Source organism: Notechis scutatus, chromosome 4 (assembly GCF_049901735.1).
Source record: "Notechis scutatus isolate UNSWTSFEM ecotype Mainland chromosome 4, rNotScu1.2, whole genome shotgun sequence".
NCBI classification, from domain to species: domain Eukaryota; kingdom Metazoa; phylum Chordata; class Lepidosauria; order Squamata; family Elapidae; genus Notechis; species Notechis scutatus.
This window is the reverse complement of record NC_142012.1, coordinates 151,274,007-151,293,778: the sequence shown is the minus strand read 5'-3', so window position 1 is coordinate 151,293,778 and position 19,772 is coordinate 151,274,007. Positions and strand designations below refer to the sequence as shown.

The following is a 19,772-nucleotide window of genomic DNA, read 5'->3' as shown; positions in this document are numbered from 1 at the left end:
CAAAGCAGAAATAATGCAACAAAGCAATACAACAAAAATATAAAAAAGCTTGTTGAAACTTGTTGAAGAAGGAAGATACGCATCAATGGAGGGTCAAAAAAAGTGGCAGAATATTGCTTAAACTTGATCCCAGGTATAAAAAACTGGGATTAAAAAGCCATAATTTGTCTGTCTGTCTGTCTGTCTGTCTGTCTGTCTGTCTGTCTGTCTATCTAGCATCTATCTATCCATCTTTAAAAAAAATTAATTCACAAATTGATGTTTTACATTATACTATAGTCTATTGCCATAAATACATGAAATTTTAAACTTTGCATCTCAGTGCTGTCAACATATAGCACGCAATAGATGATTTGATATAAAAATAAATCTTAAGAATAATTATAATTAACAATTTAAAAATAATTATCTATTAAGCTTAAATTTTTAAAGCTTTCCTCATACTTTCCGGAGTGTCTGATATTAGCAAATACTATGAAAAGAATCTTTGTACATTAAACACCCCTGATACTGTATATATGTAGCTACTTAACTTTTATACGATTACATTTGTTAACTTTAACACATTGGAGACTATCTCCGAGTTGGTACAGATAAATATTAAACCTCATTTAAATGGATCAAAGTTCATTCTTATACCCTAGCAATGTCTAAAAGAATAGAGTAGAATAGAGTAGAATAGAATAGAATAGAATAGAATAGAATAGAATAGAATAGCTTTATTGGCCAAGTGTGATTGGACACACAAGGAATTTGTCTTGGTGTAAATACTCTCACTATACATAAAGAAAAGAAGATAATCTGCTCAGTGGTTGATACAATTTATCATTTTAAGTTGGACATGTACTAAAAATGAAGTCATCCTTTCAGGAAGTAAGTGCTGCATTTTGATGGAGCATCAAATAGTGCTAGAGCCAGAATGCGATTAAAATACATATTGGGATATATGCACATTCTTACACAAGACAACTCTGATGGCTTAACTTGAGATCAGTAGTATTCATTGCTGTGTTTATTCGTATAGAGTTATTCAAAGCACTGATGATCCTAATGAAAGTTGTGCTGACTTTATTTAATTACATTAATCAAAATCCTGCTTTCTCTTTTAATAATTCTGAGGAACAACAGGAAAGAAGGTGTTTATTTATGTGTTTGTTAGGGTGCACATGTCCATGCTAAGAGAATAACTGTGTCTAAATCGGGGGTCTGCAACCTTAAACACTCAAAGAGCCATTTGGACCCATTTCCCGCAGAAAAGTAAACAACAGGAGCCAATAATTTAACAACCGGTGTGACTGGGTGGGCATGGCCAACTTGATGTCACTCACTCCCACCCAGTCACTTCCTGTTCTGGAATATGGAGTGAGTCTCCATCCCCCGCCATCACCCTTACCTTTTTAGGCCAGGCAAGGAGTGATGGAGAGGGGAAGGGCCAGCCAGTGGTGGGATCAGACAACAGGGAGCCACAGCAGAGGGCCTAAAAAGAGCCGCATGTAGCTCCAGAGCTACAGATTGTAGACCTCTAATCTAAATGGATGAGATGTTGCTTTGACAGCTATGGAAAAAGGAATATACAAAGTTACCTTCAGAAAGTGTTTATTCTTAGGATATTACAAAATTCAGCATCCAACAGATCTTCAAACTAGGAGGGCAATACTTTTATGGCAGGGCTATCCTTTTTCTTTTAATTTGACCTTGGGAGGTCACATAAATTGTGCCAGTGATAATAATAATTTCATTGGAGAAATCACTAAATCTTTAGCCATTTTTTTTGAATTCTTTTTATTAGTTCTGTTAAAGCAAGTAATTGGTTACTTATGGTTTTGTTAATAAATCCACAGGGACTGGCACAACCCTCAAAAGGACAGTTTGTATAGTTTGTTAACAACTAGAGAGGGACCACCGTTTTTGTTATGAACCTAAGATAGTTAGGCTCAAAGCATTTTACAGCTTTAAAGTTTAAAACTAACATCCTGAATTCAGCTTGGGAAATAGTTGGCAGGTAGAGCAGGTCTTTCGGTGTTTGGGTAACATCAGGGTCTTTTAAGTGTTTTTGTTCTAAATGAAACATTGGCTTGGTTTAATGGTCCAGTCAATAGTACTCCAGAGCTTTCAACTGAAGAAACAAGACGTGTTCTGGAAGTTTAGTGTTGATATCTCAATGACTTAGTAGCAAAAGGGGAAAAAAAATAACACTGGAGCTGATAGAAATGAAAACAATATATTTAAATGATTAGCTCATTTTAAACAATCAACATTGGCAGTAATTAGCAACATTTCTAGGGAACAAAAATGGTAGTTATTTATTAAAAAAATGGAAAGTGCACGGAACCATTTCTAGTTTGTCTCTATTTAACAGGAAAAGATGAAGATAATAAGGCTCTGTTTACTTTTGCTGTTGGTGAAAGCTGATCTTTTGCTTACCTGTGCTTATTCTTAAATGTGTCATTCAGAAAAATGGGCTCTAGGTTTCTAAAGTGTAAGCTAGCCTTAATCAGGCAAATAATATAATGGAGCCCTTTGTGGGTTTCTTGTTTCTTTGCCAATAAAGAAATATTGCCCTTATTAATATTTTACACATTTCATAGGTAATAACCTTGCTTCTATGACTTCATACTCCTTTCCCCAAATGGTCTCTAGATTGTACTCAGGAAATGTTATTACAAGACTTTCTGTCATATTTCTTGAAAAGATGGTTTCCTCTGAATGGCATGGAACAGTGGGGTATTTCACTGGAATTTTAACTTCCCCATGGAAGAGGTCAAGGGGTCAGACATCATAGCTATTTTGCCACATAAATGTCTAATGCAACAAAAAGTTGGCAGGGGAGCTTATATGGGATTTGAATAAATAACATTCTAAAAAGCATAGTCTTCATGAAGTTGATGGTCTCCTTTTTACTGTTCACAAAAGTTTGCTGAAACAAAGCAAGCAATTTGCAGTTGAGATTTGGTCCTTCCAATTGTGAGATTCTGTCTGTCTGTACTATCTCAAAAGGAAGAGAAAGACTTAGGCCTCTACTAGATTCAAGCATGAGGATGGGATTCTGGAATTGAATCAATGAGTGCTGGGCTAAAGACAGCAATTGGCTAATGATATAAGGTGACTTCTTATGATCTCAGTGCTTTTACTTTTGTACTACTGAAAATAGCAGTGATATCTTTGTGATTCATAACAAAACCAATATTCTTGGATATTCTTGTGATTAAGTTGTCTGTGTGTGATATGTGTGTCTATGTCCATGTGTGCAGGCATACACAGCTTATCATGAAATGCAACTTAGTTACCGAAGATTAGTTACCTATCAGTCAGATCTATTTCCTGTGCACAGAAACAGCAAGTATAATTGATTTGGGCTTCCTCTTTTTGGAACCTTTCTATCTCACTCAAAATATTATTATTGATTTCTCTTGGGGAAAATGTAAGATCAGTTTCAGAGCTGGGAGAAACAGGAAAAACCAGATTTGCGCTTCCTTCTCTCTGGCCTTATCATCATAACTGACATTAAGCATGTTATTATAATATCAAATAGTGGATTTTTTCCATTGTTTTACTTCAGTTTCTAGATGGAATGAATTTGAGCTTGAATGTAAAAGAATGTAATTTAACAGAAACATTGAGATTTGTATTCTTTATTAATCAGAGTTGCAGCTGAATGAGGATCCTGAGGAAAAATAATTGGTAACAAAAGAGTGGTTGAGGTACAGTTATGCAAATATATATTTACAGCTGAACAGCAGTTCTAACTATAAAAATGAATTCCAGTGACATTAAGGAGACTTACTCCCAGGTAAATATGCTTCAGATTTATGATGGGAAACTATGTATTCAGATGAAATTTAAATACATTTGACTTTCTCAAGAACATGGCCCAAAATTGCAATCTTCAAACAACTTTCTTCAGAAAATATCTGGAATAGTCCTAATGACTTCACATAAAAGTCAGTGTGAGGAATTTAGGATGACAAATAATTGTCAGATGTGATAGAATTAAGTTTCCACAGTTTGGAAGATGAGTAAAGATCAACTGAATGTTATTTTAGAATGATGAAGGAAGATAATTAGATACGATTAGTGAGGATAACTGAAAAGCAGGTAAGCAAAAAATAAAATGAAGAAGAGAATGTAAAAGGAGCTTACAACAATAAATGATGAAAATTATATTCTACACTAAAAATGTAAGTGTATCAAAGAAATAAGGGTACTTTAATTGGAGTAAATTTTCTACCCATATTCTTTAATGCAACTGCCTACAGTTCCCCCAATTTAAAAAAACAAATAAATGTAGAAATGCAAAGATAAAAATAAATATAAATTAAGACAACCACGATTGCTGCTCCAGAAGTTGTTTCCCCCATATTGTAGAAAGTGGGTGAGGACAATTTCTTCCCACTTTTGTCCCCCAGAAGTCACTTATTTCTCTGCTCAGTAGTTTCTCATACTTTAACTTATTAAGATGCTTTCAGAATATATCAGGTGAGCATAATCTAGAAGAAAAGAAGAGTTTACTCTCTTATTCTATCAGTTTTCTGATACTTGAATATTATTCCATTCATAGAACAAAGTTAGATTCCTTCTAACTTTGTTTACAGTATTTGGTTTATCTGTTTTTCTCCCCTGTCAGCCTTTTTAATACAGCCTAAAACCTTATTCACCTTTGTTTGCAGTCAATCATACTAGTATTTTATGTTCATTTAGTAACAGAGTACAGTTCCATCAACCCTTTCCCACTTTATCTTCTCCAAGCCAGATATTTACCATCCTGTAAATGTGCCTATTCAAGGCATTGAATTTGTCTGTTGACATTCATTCTGATAGTTTTAGTTTAGTTTCGTTTGCTTCCACTCTGCCAAGATCGACCGGATTTTTATATGTAAAACTGCTGGTTTTCAAGTTTTTACTTACACAGTGGTCTCACCAGGTGTCTTAATCTGGCTGGAACATAAACAGATGATCTCAAAACTCCATCTCTGGTGAAACAGACCGATTACAACCGCTGGGAATTTTGCCCAGAAAAACGCTATTCATTCTGTTAGGATTCTTGTTCTGATTTTAATCTACTAATGCCCCCAAATGCTCTTCCCCATTGAAACAGGTTCAGCAACATCCTAATGACAAAGAGCACTTGACAATCTGCCAAAGTGGCATGGTTATACAATTGCCACTGCTGGGCCAATAGTTATTCACCTGAAACGCGGACTCATCCTTTAGCGAACTAAACATATGAATCCAGGAAAAACTGGATCAACAAAGGAATTGCTTTATTTTAACATAAGGCTGGGTAAGTACAGTGGCGTCTGCAAATTAAATTAACAGGGAAAGAAAAATGTAGCTCAGACTGGCCTAAACTAGAACCAGGAACAATTCTAGGAAATAAAAATAAAAAGATGAATGTGAGCCATGACTTGGTAAATAGCAGGCACTTCCTAGATCCCATGAATATGACTGCTGATTGCTGACTTTTGCTTTACCTTTTGGTCTTCATGAAAGAAATTTTACTGAGGTAGTTCCACGAGAACCAGAATAAGCAGTCAATAATGCTCATCATTAACATATATGCCTGGTTCAATACAATAGGTCTCTTTTCAGCAAATTAACTCTTCTATAAGTGATTGCAGACATGCATGAAACCTGGAGGGTTACATGAATTAAGTCTGTATATCAGCCAGACAAAATGGGCAAAACATATCTTTTAAAAAATCTTATGCATTTCCAATTAAATTGTTATAATGAGAACCCATATTAATATATTGTTCAGGTCTTTTTGTAAAAATGGCCACAAAGTTACTACTATGTTGATTGCAATACTTGTAATACTTAGGAGGGTTCCACACACACACACACACACCACACACACTCCATCAGTTTTGCCCTTGCAAATTATTTACAATTTACAATGTTTCTTTTTTTCAGAAAGAGCTGAAAACAGCAAACAATTTCAGAATTAGCAGGTCCTGGGGAACAGATAGGTATATGGAAAAAGTGTTGAAAAGTGTTGAAATGAGCCTGTATTTTCCAAAATTTGTAAAATTACACATAAATGATTGAGTGAATAAATAGTAAAATAATAAAAATAATCTATGAAAATGGGTGTTATTGGATTAAAACTGCTTTGCACAGGTTCCCTAACATTTAGCCTAATATGATCATGCTTTGAAACTAAGCAGGATGGGAAAAATGTTCAGCTGACACAAACACATTTCATGGATGTTCATATTATTATTTTGGCTAAAAAATATGGTAATATAGATGATTAAAATGTGACATTTCAAAATAAAGCTCTTGAATCTCCACACTTTAAAAAAAAACATGTCTAAGAAAAACAGATTTTTGCAAACAAAATAATCCCTTTATTTAAAGCAAAGAAATAAAGCGACTTCCAAGTTGTTAGCCTAGTCAGAAAAATTAATAATAATTGAAGGGCAACAGTGTTTACCATAGAATTTTTAAATTCTTGAAACCAATAAAGGGAAGCAAACTCTTTAATGATAAAATCATGGGTCTATTAATAACACTTAAACTCGCCCTGATATTATATGGTGAAATAATTGATAGGATACCTTATAAAGTATGGATTTCCCACTTTTCACCTTGAATTCATACAATTTTTACCCACTTGAGAGTAAGAGCCCGCTTCCAAAATCCACTTAAGTGTACGACTGAAAGATTTCTGAGAACCATATGTTTTCTCTACAAATGTACATGGTGACCTCGGAGCCATCCAAATCCCAGGATACATCTCTGTGGCTCACTCACACTTTTTTTTTTTTTTGGGGTGAATCAGAAGTAAAAAATCAAAAGGCTCTTTGAGGATTACTGAAAAGGAATTCCACATGTGCGAGTGTGTCTATACACACACACAGGCTATTCCTTTCAGAGGAGTAATCTCGCCCAAATCAAATGAATAGTATTGGAACATGCTTTTAAAAGATTAAACCCCAAAGATGAAACTGGAAAGGCTTTTGAGCTTTTATTGGGCATAAGACAATTTATGTGCTCCACCCTGGTGCATTTTTTTTTAAAAGAGCAGCTTCCTTGGACAGATTTTAACCTCATAGAAATCATTTCATTATAAGCTATAGATCTTTCTGAAGTTTTATTGTTTAAGCACATATGTATCTACAGACCATACGCTTTCTTCAGTAGAATAAACCAAATGACCCTCTGCATATTAGTTGCTTGCTTTTATGCATATGTTATACATATTTGCAACAGCTCTCTAAGGACACAGGATTTTACGTGAATATTCACAGATGATGAAAAAGGGCGTTGGTACTTACCTGATACGCCCGTTCTCTGTGAGCTGTGAAGAGCATCCAGAAATGGGAGGTGCTTCAGTCTCTTCTGGAAAGGCTGGGCTTAAAACTCCAGGACGCTCCTCCTCCTCCACGGGACACCTCCCCAGCGTCCCTCAGTTTTGCAAAGACTGAGTGCCAAAGTCCAGAACTCATCACCTAATCTAGATCCCTGACCAGAACGGAACCCCACCAGACAGAAAGAAATGGGTGGGGCTGGATGCGCTTCACAGCTCACAGAGAACGGGCATATCAGGTAAGTACCAACGCCCTTTCTCCCATGAGCTGTTCAGAGCATCCAGAAGTGGGACATACCAAAACTTGGCCTGTCCTTAGGGAGGGACTCTGTCTGGATCGAAATCCACTTCTAAACTCTGTGGACCCTCTGCAGGACTCTTCTGCCAAATGAAGCGTCCGCTGAGGCATAGACATCAATTTTATAATTTCTGACAAAGGGTGATAGTGAAGCCCAAGTTGCCGCTCTGCAAACTTCGTCTATGGAAGCCCGTGTGGCCCATGCTGCTGATGTTGCCACACTCCTTGTTGAGTGGGCTGTAATGCCCTTAGGAACTGAGATGGACTGGCATTCGTAACTTTTAGCTATGGTGGCTCTCAACCAATGGACGACCAATGGTCGTCGACGACACCTTGTGTCCTAAAGTGGATGGGTTGAAGGATAGAAATAGAGCCTCAGATTTTCGAAATGCTGCTGTGTGGTCTAGATAGATGCTTAACGCCCCTCAAACGTCAAGCCGATGCCATTGATGCTCCAGTCTATGAGATGGTTTCGGACAAAAATTTGGAAGCACCAACTCCTGCGCTCTGTGGAAGACTGAATTTACTTTAGGGGTGAACGATGGATCCAATCGGAGAACCACTCTGTCCGCATGAAACACGCAGAGGTCCTTTCTCATTGACAATGCTGCCAATTCAGAAATCCTCCTTGCTGATGTGATCGCAATTAAGAAGACCACCTTATATGTCAGGTATTTGAGACTAGCAGTTCTTAAAGGCTCGATCGGGCCAGTTGTAAGTGCAGTTAACACCTTGTTGAGCTCCCAAGTAGGATAGCAGTGAATTACAGGAGGTAGTAAGTTTGCAGCACCCTTAAGAAAGCTGTGGACATGTGGATGGTGCGCTATGGAATGAAGGTCATCCCAGGATATCACTGAGGCTAAGGCCGCCACCTGTCTGTGTAAAGTATTTGGAGATAGGCCATTGGTCAACCCCTCCTGTAAAAAGTCCAATAATTGTCCTATTGATGGGGCAGTTGGGTCGATCTTAGACCCCCGGCACCAGCGACAGAAAGCGGACCATGTGGCCTCGTATATACGATTTGTTGAGGACCGTCTGGATGCTTGTATGGTGGCAATGGCATCCTCTGAAATCTGTTGGGTCCTTAAACGGCTCCGCTCAACCTCCATACGGCTAGGCTGAGCCATTGTGGGTCCGGGTGAAATACCGGCCCTTGCGAGAGGGAAACCCTCGACAGTGGAATTTTCCAAGGTTGTTCTCTTGACAGGTCCTCTAAGTCCACGAACCACGTTCGCCTGGGCCAGTAAGGGGCAACCAATATCAATTCTGCTCATTCCTCCAATAACTTCTGGATCAACCTGGGTATTACAGGGAGTGGAGGAAACGCATATAGAAGTCCGGGAGGCCACTGACATCGCAGGGCATTGATGGCCTCCGCCCCCTGAGTTGGGTACCTTGAAATATACTGGGGCAATTGGGCGTTGAGGGGAGAGGCAAATAGATCGATCACCGGTTTCCCAAACCTCCTCACTGCTTCCTGGAAGAGAGACAGGTGTAGGCGCCACTCTGTCTGATCTATCGTGGCCCTGCTGAACCAGTCCACTTGTGTGTTTAAGGCCCCTGCTATGTGCTCTGCCTTGAGCAAAAACAGATTGGCCTTGGCCCACTTGAAAAACCTTGCTGTCTCCAGCATCAAAAGTTTGGAATGGGTATCCCCCTGTCTGTTTACATGGGCCTTGGTTGTGATATTGTCTGTCAAGACCAGAACGTGGTGTGATTAGAAAAGGGGTAGAAAAGTGCGTAACACCAGATGAACTGCTCACAGCTCCAACAGGTTGATGCTTTGTGATTGTTTGGAAATAGTCCAACTTCCCTGTGCAGTGTGGGATTGGAAGTGAGCTCCCCATCCTACCAGGCTGGCATCAGTTGTGATTGTTGCCCTGCAAGGTTCCTTGAAAGGACACCCCTTGTTTATCGTGTTTTCCGACCACCAGCGGAGCGATCGGAGAACATTGTGTGGTACCTTTATCCGGACGTTGGAAGTGGCTCTTCCGGATCGCTGGAAAGGTAGCAGGAACCATTGCAGATCTCTAGAATGGAATCGAGCCCAAGGCACAATGGAAATACAAGAAATCAGTTTCCCTAACAGTTGAGACAGAACTGCCAGGGAAACCCTCTTTAAGGCTCTGATCTCTCTGGCCAAAGACTGGATACTATTCAACCTGTCCTGAGAGAGAAAATCCTTGCCCTCCACGGTATCTCCCACTGCCCCTAAATGAACTAACCTACTTGAAGGGATCAAATGGCTTTTATCCCAATTTATGGAAAAGCCGTGACCTTGAACGGTCTCCAGAGTAATCTTGGTATCCAAATTTGATTGATGTCTGGAAGATGACAAAATTAAAATATTATCCAGATAACATTGTAAATGAATAGATTTGATCCTGAGGGAGGCAGCCAAAGCCGCTAGGACCTTGGTAAAAGTCCTAGGGGCCGAAGCCAGACCGAATGGTAGGGCGATATATTCGTAGTGCCGATCACAACAGCAAAATCTAAGATATTTGTAGTGAGCAGGTCTAATTGGTATATATAGATAAGCCTCTGTCAGATCTATAGAGGTCAGGACATCGTTCTCTCTGATGCTGAGCAGAATGGACTGGAGAGCAGTCATCTTGAATTTTTGATAAACCAATGATCTGTTCAGACGTTTGAGGTCCAGAATTGCCCTCCAGCCCCCCCGAACTCTTTGGGACCACAAACAATAGAGAGTAACAGCCTTGACCCTGTTGTTCATATGGGACCTCTCTAATGGCCTGAATATGCAGAAGATGATTGATAGCCTCCTGCATCAATGCTCTCTTAATGGGGTCCTAATGAAAAAGTTCGGGGGGGAGGATTGAAACTCTAGCGCCAAACCAAACCAAACCTAACAGAGTCCTTGACCTACGCATCAGAGGTGGAGCTGTCCCATTGATCAGCAAACAATTTTAGCTGCCCTCCAATGGGAACTGCTGTCAAGGACTCACTTGGGGCGAGCCCATTTCTGCATTTGAATTAAAACAAACTGGGATTTTTTTTATCAAACTAATTTTTCTCTGGTGAGGGAAAGGGCACTAGGGAGATGATTAGAAATGGCCACGATTTGTAAAATCACAGAGAACTTCTGAACCAGTGGCCGACAGAGTCACAGTTTCATTTTAAATCCTCCCTCTTTTCTTTTAAATTTTCCAGCTAGAGAAAATAAACTCAGGGGTTGATTTAAGTTTCTCAGTGGACCTGAGAAACATGTAGAAGCATGGAAGGACTGATCTATACTAGATATTCGTTATAAGCCATACACATTCCTTTTCCTGATTCCCATGTGTGCTTGTAGCAAACTTAAAGGATTGAAGAACTGGCAAATGTGAAAATTTCTGTTCAACACACATAAAATGTCCTACTTGCTCCTGGCAGGTTCTATTCCCCACATTTTCACCTTGATGTGAAGAACCAAAGCAACAGGTTCTAAATAACAGTGTTGCACAGAATGTCCCATTCAGAAGTTGGAGGGGCAGACAGAGGTTCTTGCTTGAATGCTCTCCTCGGCAAAGAGAGAATAGTATTAAATCCCATTTAGGAAAAACTACTTACAAGAGAAATCTGTTATTAGAATTCTTTCCTTATATTCTAAAAGACAAACTAAATGTTATATATGAATACACGTTTCATCAGCCTGATTATCCTTTTTAAATAGAAGAAGCTGTTTTAAGAAGGATGGGGAATTTCTGTGTGTAACCCTATTTTCTACCATTTTTCCTGATTTAAGTAACCCCCCCAAAAATGGCATTTGCTTAAAATGGCTGTCCAAATATGTTATATAAATTGATATAGAGAAGTTTACACAGAGGCTAGTACTTAAATATGCAGCTCTTCCACCAATAGGTTGACTTTGTTTAATCCCAACAGAACAGTATCAAATAAATATTCTAAAACAGCAATCCAATTGCTATATCAGAGTACTCTGTCATTTGGGTAATCTGATAAGCTCAAAGGCTGCCGGCAGTAGACCAGCAAGAGAGAAATGAAGAAGGAATAATGTTCACAGCTGCTTCTTTTAAAAGAAAAAATAATTTAAATATATCTTTCCCATTGCTCACAATTACAGATTAAGTCAAGTTCTGTCCAGAATATCCTAGTGGAAATGAAATTGGCTGTCCTCCAAGGAATATAGATGCTAGTTGGAATTAATTCCTTTTAAACATATTTATGGTCAACAGATATTAATCATCATAAGAACATAAAGGAAATGAAAACCAGAAACCATCACAGAAGGAAAACCACACACAAACATAATTCGGGAGCACATATAAAAATATACCTTTGTATGGGGACATATAAAATGTTTAAGATCCATATTTAGTGCTCTGTCCAAAAAGACATTTGCATAGAAGTAATCTGTTTGAAATTGGCTTGTTGATGGAATACAGTGAAAGGATGCCACAAACAGAAAAAAAGATCCAATGTGAAATAAACAACTTTAACGAATGGACTCTTTAAAATTTTTTGCTGCTGTGGTAATTTTTCAACCCCTGCTATTTCCCATACTTTAAAGAAAGATGTGGGACACTGTTCCAGTGTTTTGCTATATTAAATATGGCACCTAACAACAAAAGGTAAATTAATTTTTCTGATAACACTATTTTATGTCTTGTAGAAAATGGACAATAAAGTTACACTAGCATTTTTTATTAAAGATATCAAATGATATCTATGATTTCTTCAACAAACCTAACTAACTAAATGGGCTTTGCCACCAGAAGTGACCTCATGTACCAATTTTATTACAACTTCTCCAACAATGCAACTTTAAGGAGATTAATGCCAGCTATGATTCATTTTATCTTTGCTTTTTAACAAACATGCCGAAATATTTAAAAGTAATTTTATGTCATAAACACCTCCAAGCTGATTCAAATTCAAATTCAAGTATTCTTTGCATTCTTTTAAAAGACCCAAAAGTGCTTTTTCTCCAAAAGGCAACTGTTTCTTGTTTTTTTCTATGAAAATGTTTCACTTCTCATCTAAGAAGCTTCTTCAGTTCTAACTGGACTATTTTAGAACTGAAGAAGCTTACTGGATAAGAAGAGAAATGTTTTCAAAGTCCAGATGGTTTTTTGAAAAAAAACCCACCTCTGTGACAATGACCTGAATGATTGCAAATTTCCATAGACATCCTTTTAAAGACTTTCAAGGAAGTCTTCTGCACTTGACATAAGAATTTTATATGCATACTATTTAATAGATTGGTTTTAAAACAATATAGACATATTCTTTAAATATTGGTAATATTCTTAGCTGATAAATTTAAGAAGAAATGATTTCACTTATTTTACTCTAATCAAAATGGAACTTTTGCTCCTCCAAGCAAAAATTGGTTTCTCTACAGTGCTCAGATTATTTCAGAGAATATGAAGGTGGAAAACTTAATCATATTTAAAACTCTACAGTGAGTGAATGGGATTTCCAACTTCTAAAGTAAGCTTTAAATACTGAAGTTGCTAGTGGATTCTGAATAGTGTTCTTTCTGCAGACAAGTCTGTCATGGGGAATATAGAAACTAACGTGACTATTGAGAAGTTCCTTCTTTTTCTTACTATTTGACAAGTCTGAAGTGCTTATACGTACAGTTCCTGGTGGTTCCCAGAACAACCATGTTATATGGATATCTTGGCTTCTCAAATCTTAAATTTTATTGCTACTAATCATCAATTTGCCACATTTGGAACATAATGCCCAGAGAGTGTTAGGATTTGGCGCAGACCATAACAATAAAGAGGGGTAGACAAGAGCTATTTTGGTTGAACTATAGAGGATATTTATAACACTAAAAAAATAAGCAGCAGAGTCTGGCATCAAAGTGGGAGGGAGAATCAAATATTGGATTTCCACATCACAAAATTGGACCCTTTCTTCAGGGAGAAATTTGACCAATCCTATGGCTGCTGGAACAGTGTTCCAAAGACATTCTAAATGTACAACAGTAGACTGATCATCTTAAAACCCATAAATATGTTCTTGAAGAAAACTTTGGAGACCTTATTCTGATGCATCCAATATTCACAATTTTCACTTCCAATTTAAGGGGGTTCCACGGTGTTTTTCGCTGTAGGAAACCCTATGCGGACTGTTAGAACTGATGTTGTGGTTGGTTTTAAATGGTTACAAAAACTGAATGTCCTCCTGTCAAATGCTTCAACCATACAACACAAGAGCACACATAGATACAAACCAAAGTAAACCAGATGCAGGAATCGCTTCAGCAATAGAGGGTCGGGGAAAACTGTGGGGTTTTCCCAACCCCAAAACTTAACTGCGTATCACCCAAGGGTTGGGGGCTAGCGCACCAACGTCCCCCTTTTTTTTTTTTTTTTTTTTTTTTTTTCTTTTATTTACTCATATTCTACCTTTACTATTTTTTAAACAAATAATTCAAGGCAGCAAACATATCCAACACACTTCCTCCTCCTATTTCCCCCACAGCAACAACACTGTGATGTGAATTGGGCTGAGAGAAAGTGATTGGCCCAAGGTCACTCAGCTGGCTTTCTTGGCTAAGGTGGGACTAGAACTCACATTCTCCTACTGAATTTCGATTAGGTCATAGGAACCTAATACAGGTATACAAGTAAAGGAAATTATTTTACAGTGGGTTCTGATTAATAACCTGTCCTCCCCATGTGGTCTCCGGGTAGTCTTTGACTTATGACCACAATTGAGCCCAAAATTTCTGTTGCTAAGTGAGACAATTGTTAAGTTAATTTTGCCCCATTTTATGACCTTTCTTGGTGTAAACCACTGCAGTTGTTAAGTTAGTCACATGGTTGTTAAGTGCATCTGATTTCCCCTTTGATTTTGCTTGTCAGAAGGTTGCAATGACCCAGGTCCCATGACACTGCAACTGTCATAAATATGAGTCAGTTGCCAAGGGTCAGAATTTTGATTACCTGACCATGGGGATGCTGCAATGGCCATAAGTGTGAAACACCGGTCATAAGACACTTTTTTCTGTGCTGTTATAACTTTGAATGGTCACTAAATGAACTGTTCTAAGTTGAGGACTATCAGTGGTTGGGCAGCATCTTTTTTCACCTGTTTTGATAAGCAAAGACTTTCTACTAACTTTCTAAGGGAGAGAGAGATCTTAGACCTTCTAATGGAGAGAGATCTTAGATCACATGAATGTAGGACTTAGACTCTGCTATTCAAGAGAACAATTCTTCCACTTTATTTTTCAAGGTGTTATCAGGGAGTTAGCAGTGTTCAAAAGAACTAGGAGTTACATAAAAGCCAGTCACCAGTGGGTGACATTCCTTCCTTTAGACTGCTGGCAGTGCCAGGGGAAGATTGTTGTTCTTTAGATATAGACTCCTCCCATTACTTTCTTGGAGACCTGTCTCCACTTCAGGCCATTGTGTTCTGCACTCTGTTCATCCTCTTAACTTTTACTGGAATAGCACAGAGGACGTACTGCTGGAACCCTCTTCAATAACCTTGGCCTCACCCCTTTTAAGCTGTGAGTTTGAAGTTGTTTTTGTATTGGGATACTTTTTTTTTTCAAAACTGTCTTTTCATCGTTATCATTTTTTAAAAAAGAAGCTTGCTTAACTTTTATGTATGTACTTGGCAATGAGTTACTATAAAGCAAATAAAGTGATGTCTCAGCTGCCTGGAAGGGGTGATACAGAAGATAGTGTTCACACCCTCATCTTTGTATTCCATTCCTTCAAGGATATCAGTAAGTAAATAGTACTGAGACGCTAATATGTTTAATAAAGAAACAATTTCTCAGTCGCCCCAGTTGTAACTGTGGGAAAGGTAATGCATTCCTCTAAAGCTGTTCAGGTGTTCTTACTGGTATTATTGACTTAAACTTCAACTGTATGACCACCAGAATCAAGAGTATTCGGAAAATATACAGCCTGTCTCCATCAAGAAGACTTAAAATTGTTGGTGGTTGATTTTCTTTTCTTTTTGAATCATCCAGAGACTTCACAAAAAGAGGCATTTGCTGATCATTTAAAATCTCTGTGAAATACTTTGAAATGAGTTGAGGTAGACCAGTTAGCCTTGGTGTTTTAAAGTGTTCACTAATTTAGAGTGGAGGAGATGTTCTTATATGTCATACTTCAAGGGACTCTCTGCAGGAAACTGCAGACGAAGGTACTACAGCTTTCCTTGTTCTACTCCATATGTATCTTGGTAGGTCAGGAAGCATTTGGCAACTTTCCATCTTCATTTGTGCAAGGTGAAAGCGGCTTCAGCTGTATTCCTTGTGCAGCCAACTGAGATGCCCATGTGCCTCATGCATCCTGTTTTTACTCAGCTGCTAGAACAGTGAAAGCTTAATCCATCTTGCAAAAGCTTACATTTGCAACTTCCCTTTCTGATACAATAATGTGACCAAAAGAATCAGATTACGATTCTCCTGACAGTCTTAAAATATTTTATAGATCTGCGTACACTTTTCCCTTCCACTTGCTTTTGGATGCAATCCATTAAAAATGTTCTTTTTCTTGGAAATGAGCACTGGCATTGGAACATGACTATTTGGCATAGATAACAGAGATAACCATCGCTATAATGAATGGACAGCTTACAGACTGAGAGCCTGTAATGGGGGCCTCCAAAGGTCTGTTGGGAAGCCCATCCTGTTCTTTCTTTGGTCCACCCCATCTTCTCTAGTTTATTGCTGCCTGTGCCATAATTAGAACATAACTGTTAACAGGCCTTCTCAGACCTGTGAGAGTGTTCGCACTCACTTTGGCATCTCCTTGTGATAAGACTCTATGATGGATCATGGAGTCCATTCAGAAGGACTGCCAGATCACCTGCAAACATACTCCAGACTCAAGCGGACATTTTATCAGCCCCATGTTAATTTCATGGTGATTTGCAGAGGAAACATTTGTCTGGGATGTTTTAATTTGGCTTCCAGTACGATGTCTGGGATGCAGTTAAGGGACATGGTCTATGCCCAAAAATGTTCAGCTCAACTGTCGTGAAGAATGTTTTGCACCATTGAGCAAAGAATTAATTAAAAACCCGACAGAAAAATAGCTCTTTGTCACCGAGCAGGAAAATCTAGGGACAGTTCATAATTAGGGTCTCAAAATGGAGGCCACTTATATACATACTTATTATACTATTTCCTTTCTGAATAGCCAAATGTATGCAGAGCACAGTAAAAGAAAAAACAAATACTATAGTAAGAAAGGCATTGAAAGGCACGAAATTAAAAAAAAATCCTGAAACATATAAAAAACTGGCTTATATCAACATAATTTACTGAACCTTACTGTACCTTTGTCTTTTTGCAAACTTTGCTTGCTTCCAGTACACTCATGCACTTCTTCATCCACTTTCACCTCTCTTCTTTTGAGGTTGTCATCATTAAATCACAATTTGCGTGCCTTTCCCCTCCTTTTGGCCCATTCATTATTCCTTTGCATATTAAGAGAGTATGAGAAGTGACGGTGAGAAAAATTTGGAAAGTGTGTTGTGGTTTTATCCGGGGCATGGAGTGGGTTTCCTGCACACTCCATGCCCAGAATAAAACCACAATGCACTTTCCAAATTTTTGCTCCTCTGCACATCATTGATAAATGTAAGAATGTGGGAAGTTTATTGTATGCTGGTTTAGTTAATTAAGCAAATCTGGTTCCCCCCGTCCATTGACTTTGCTTGTTGGAAACTTGTTTGGAAGGTTACAAATGGTGATCACGTGACCCCAGGACAAGCCAACTGTTATAAATACATACCACATACCCAGTGCCTGAATTTTGATCACATGACCATGGGGATGCTTCAACAGTGATAAATGTAAAAAAAAAGTCACAGATTACTTTTTTTCAGTGCTGTTGTAACTTCAAACTCTCACTAAACAGATAGTTGTAAGTAGAGGATTACCTGCATGTCCTTCTAGCTGTACTGAAAGACCTTCCAAAGTACCATGATTTACCAAATGCAGTATGAGAGGAAAGTGCAAAGAATAAGGCAGTGTAATGAAGTCTGCAATTGTATGTTTATATAGTTGCTAGTTAGAGAGTGTTTTGGATGGGGAGGGAGAGAATTATGAAGGAAAGTGTGTTGTTTCACAACTGAATGCCTAAGGGAAACAATGTGCCCTTGTTTTCCGGAGAGCCCTCTGCCATTTTCCTTCTTACATTTTTAAAAAAGATTATTTTAATTTTAAAGAAAAATAAAAGGAAGCTGTCAAAGCTATCATCTTTATTTTCAGGAATGCCCTTAGCTTAAAACAGTCTACTGTCAAGAGAACTGTGGCCAAGGATTTTCCAGCCACGGAACATAAGTATGATTCCTTACTTCCTTCAGTTAATCTTGTTATTTGGTTTTCATTAAGCTAACACAGTACAGAGCATAAACTGCCCAATATCTTTACACACCTTTCTATTTTTATTTTCCCAGTGTCTTTAAAAATCAGTTTGCATAGACTGGAGATCCCAAATTGATCTAATCAAATGGTATATAATGAGCATGTAAGGACTTATCTCCAATCAGCATAGCATCTGAAAGAGCTTTTCTCTGTTCATTGAAAAATATCATGAACATTTTATTCATAGCTTTCAGGCTATGCAATTTGTTTAATGTTCTCTTCCCTTTGGCAAATCTTAGAGAATCATTTTCCTTTCTAAGTGGCCAGCACCTTTTACATGATGTTTTTATTCCTCTGTATTTCCCTCTCTATATATTTACTTATTGATTCTGTTTTCTGAATAGTTGTTGAAAGAACAGAAGTTTGTAAATTGCACAACCCCGAATAGTGGACCCATTTCATGGCAGCAAGCCCAGATGCTGTCAAATGTTTTCCTTCTTTCTGGCTGATTCTTGACAATTATTATGGATTACAGAAGTGTTAACATTTCTGTATTTAAACATTTTTGGTTGTTGTTCCTGTTAAGTATCCCATGTACTCTATTTTATAACAAGTAGTCTGTTTTAAACAAAACAAAAGCAAAAATGTATGCTATTTTCTGATAGCAACTTATAGTGAGGCCTAAGAACCATGTTTAATTCTTTGTTCATCAGCATTGTAGCTTTTTCTAATATTTTTCTTCAATACCATGAAAATAATTAAAAACAAAATTACACCTCATTAGCAAAAATGGTGCGTAAAATTATGCTTAAGGGGGAAACAAATATACTAAATTTTGTCTTTTCCTCACAGTTATTTCCACAGTGATTTATTTACCACAGTTATGTTATTGTTTTCCTTTTCTCTAAGGTAGCAACATAGTGATTTATTTTTTTTTATTTCAGCATTTCCTTTTGAAGGTGTTGCTCTCTCCTGTCCATAACTTTGGTACCTATTTATAGAATCTCCTGCTTCAGCAAGGGGATGGATTAGAAGACCTCCAAGGTGTTCTATTCTGTTTCTGATTCTATTTCCATTCTTAATCTGCTAGTTTTTCAATGCTCCTGATACCATTTCATACTTATTTCAAACAGCTGCCAGTCAGGGATCTGCACAGCACAATGTCTGAAGATTTTCTTTCTATCACAGAGAGCTTCCCTGCTTCACTAAGTAAGTTAACAGAATAGTAAGTCAGTTTAGGTTAGATAGCCTTTGTCCAATATCAGAATACAATTCAGAACACCATGTTCACAAATATAACTTAATTTATTTTATGTGGTCCACAAGGTGTTTTTTTTTTTTTTCTCACAAAAGCCTCATTAAATTGCAAAACTGCAAAACACTATTTTTTTAAATCTCACAGTTGTCCTGTAAGATTTAGTTTTGGGGGATAGGATATCTAGATCAGAATAAGTTGTCATAGTTTGTATACATTTCTGAATTAAAAGGCAGAGAGTTGGCTTAGTGCTCCAGGATTTTCAATGGTCCCTGGGAAAACACTTTTTCATTGTATAAACTAAAAGTCTGTAATGTATTAATGGCATCGCTGGGCATTATGTCAGGCATTAAATCCTCTTCTTCCAATTTCATTAGGTCTTTTCTACTTCATGTAGTTAACTGAATAGCAAGCAAGTGCTGCCATTAATGATAGTTAATCAGTTTAAGCCTATGAAATGTGTTTTAGAAATCAGGGTTGGATTTTAATTTATCTTTTAATTTATCATATATCAAATAACAGTGCAATGTAATTTGTCCATTTGTGTCTGTGTTTTGCCCAAAATTTAAAACTCCTGGAATGGTTGTATATGGCA

The 19,772-nt window shown here is 37.7% G+C and overlaps 1 protein-coding gene across 8 annotated transcripts in view; it reads left to right on the top strand.

Annotated features, from left to right (window-relative positions):
* MECOM (MDS1 and EVI1 complex locus) overlaps window positions 1-19,772 on the top strand; it is a 537,367-nt gene that overhangs the window by 288,242 nt on the left and 229,353 nt on the right. The window contains exon 1 of one of the 8 annotated variants that reach the window (XM_087965302.1): window positions 14,998-15,102. The exons of 6 other annotated variants lie outside the window; for them this stretch is intronic. The gene's annotated coding sequence lies outside the window, so the exon portion shown is untranslated. Of the gene's footprint in view, window positions 1-14,997; window positions 15,103-19,772 lie in introns of those variants that run through there. One more of the 8 variants, XM_087965305.1, reaches the window with a different exon arrangement.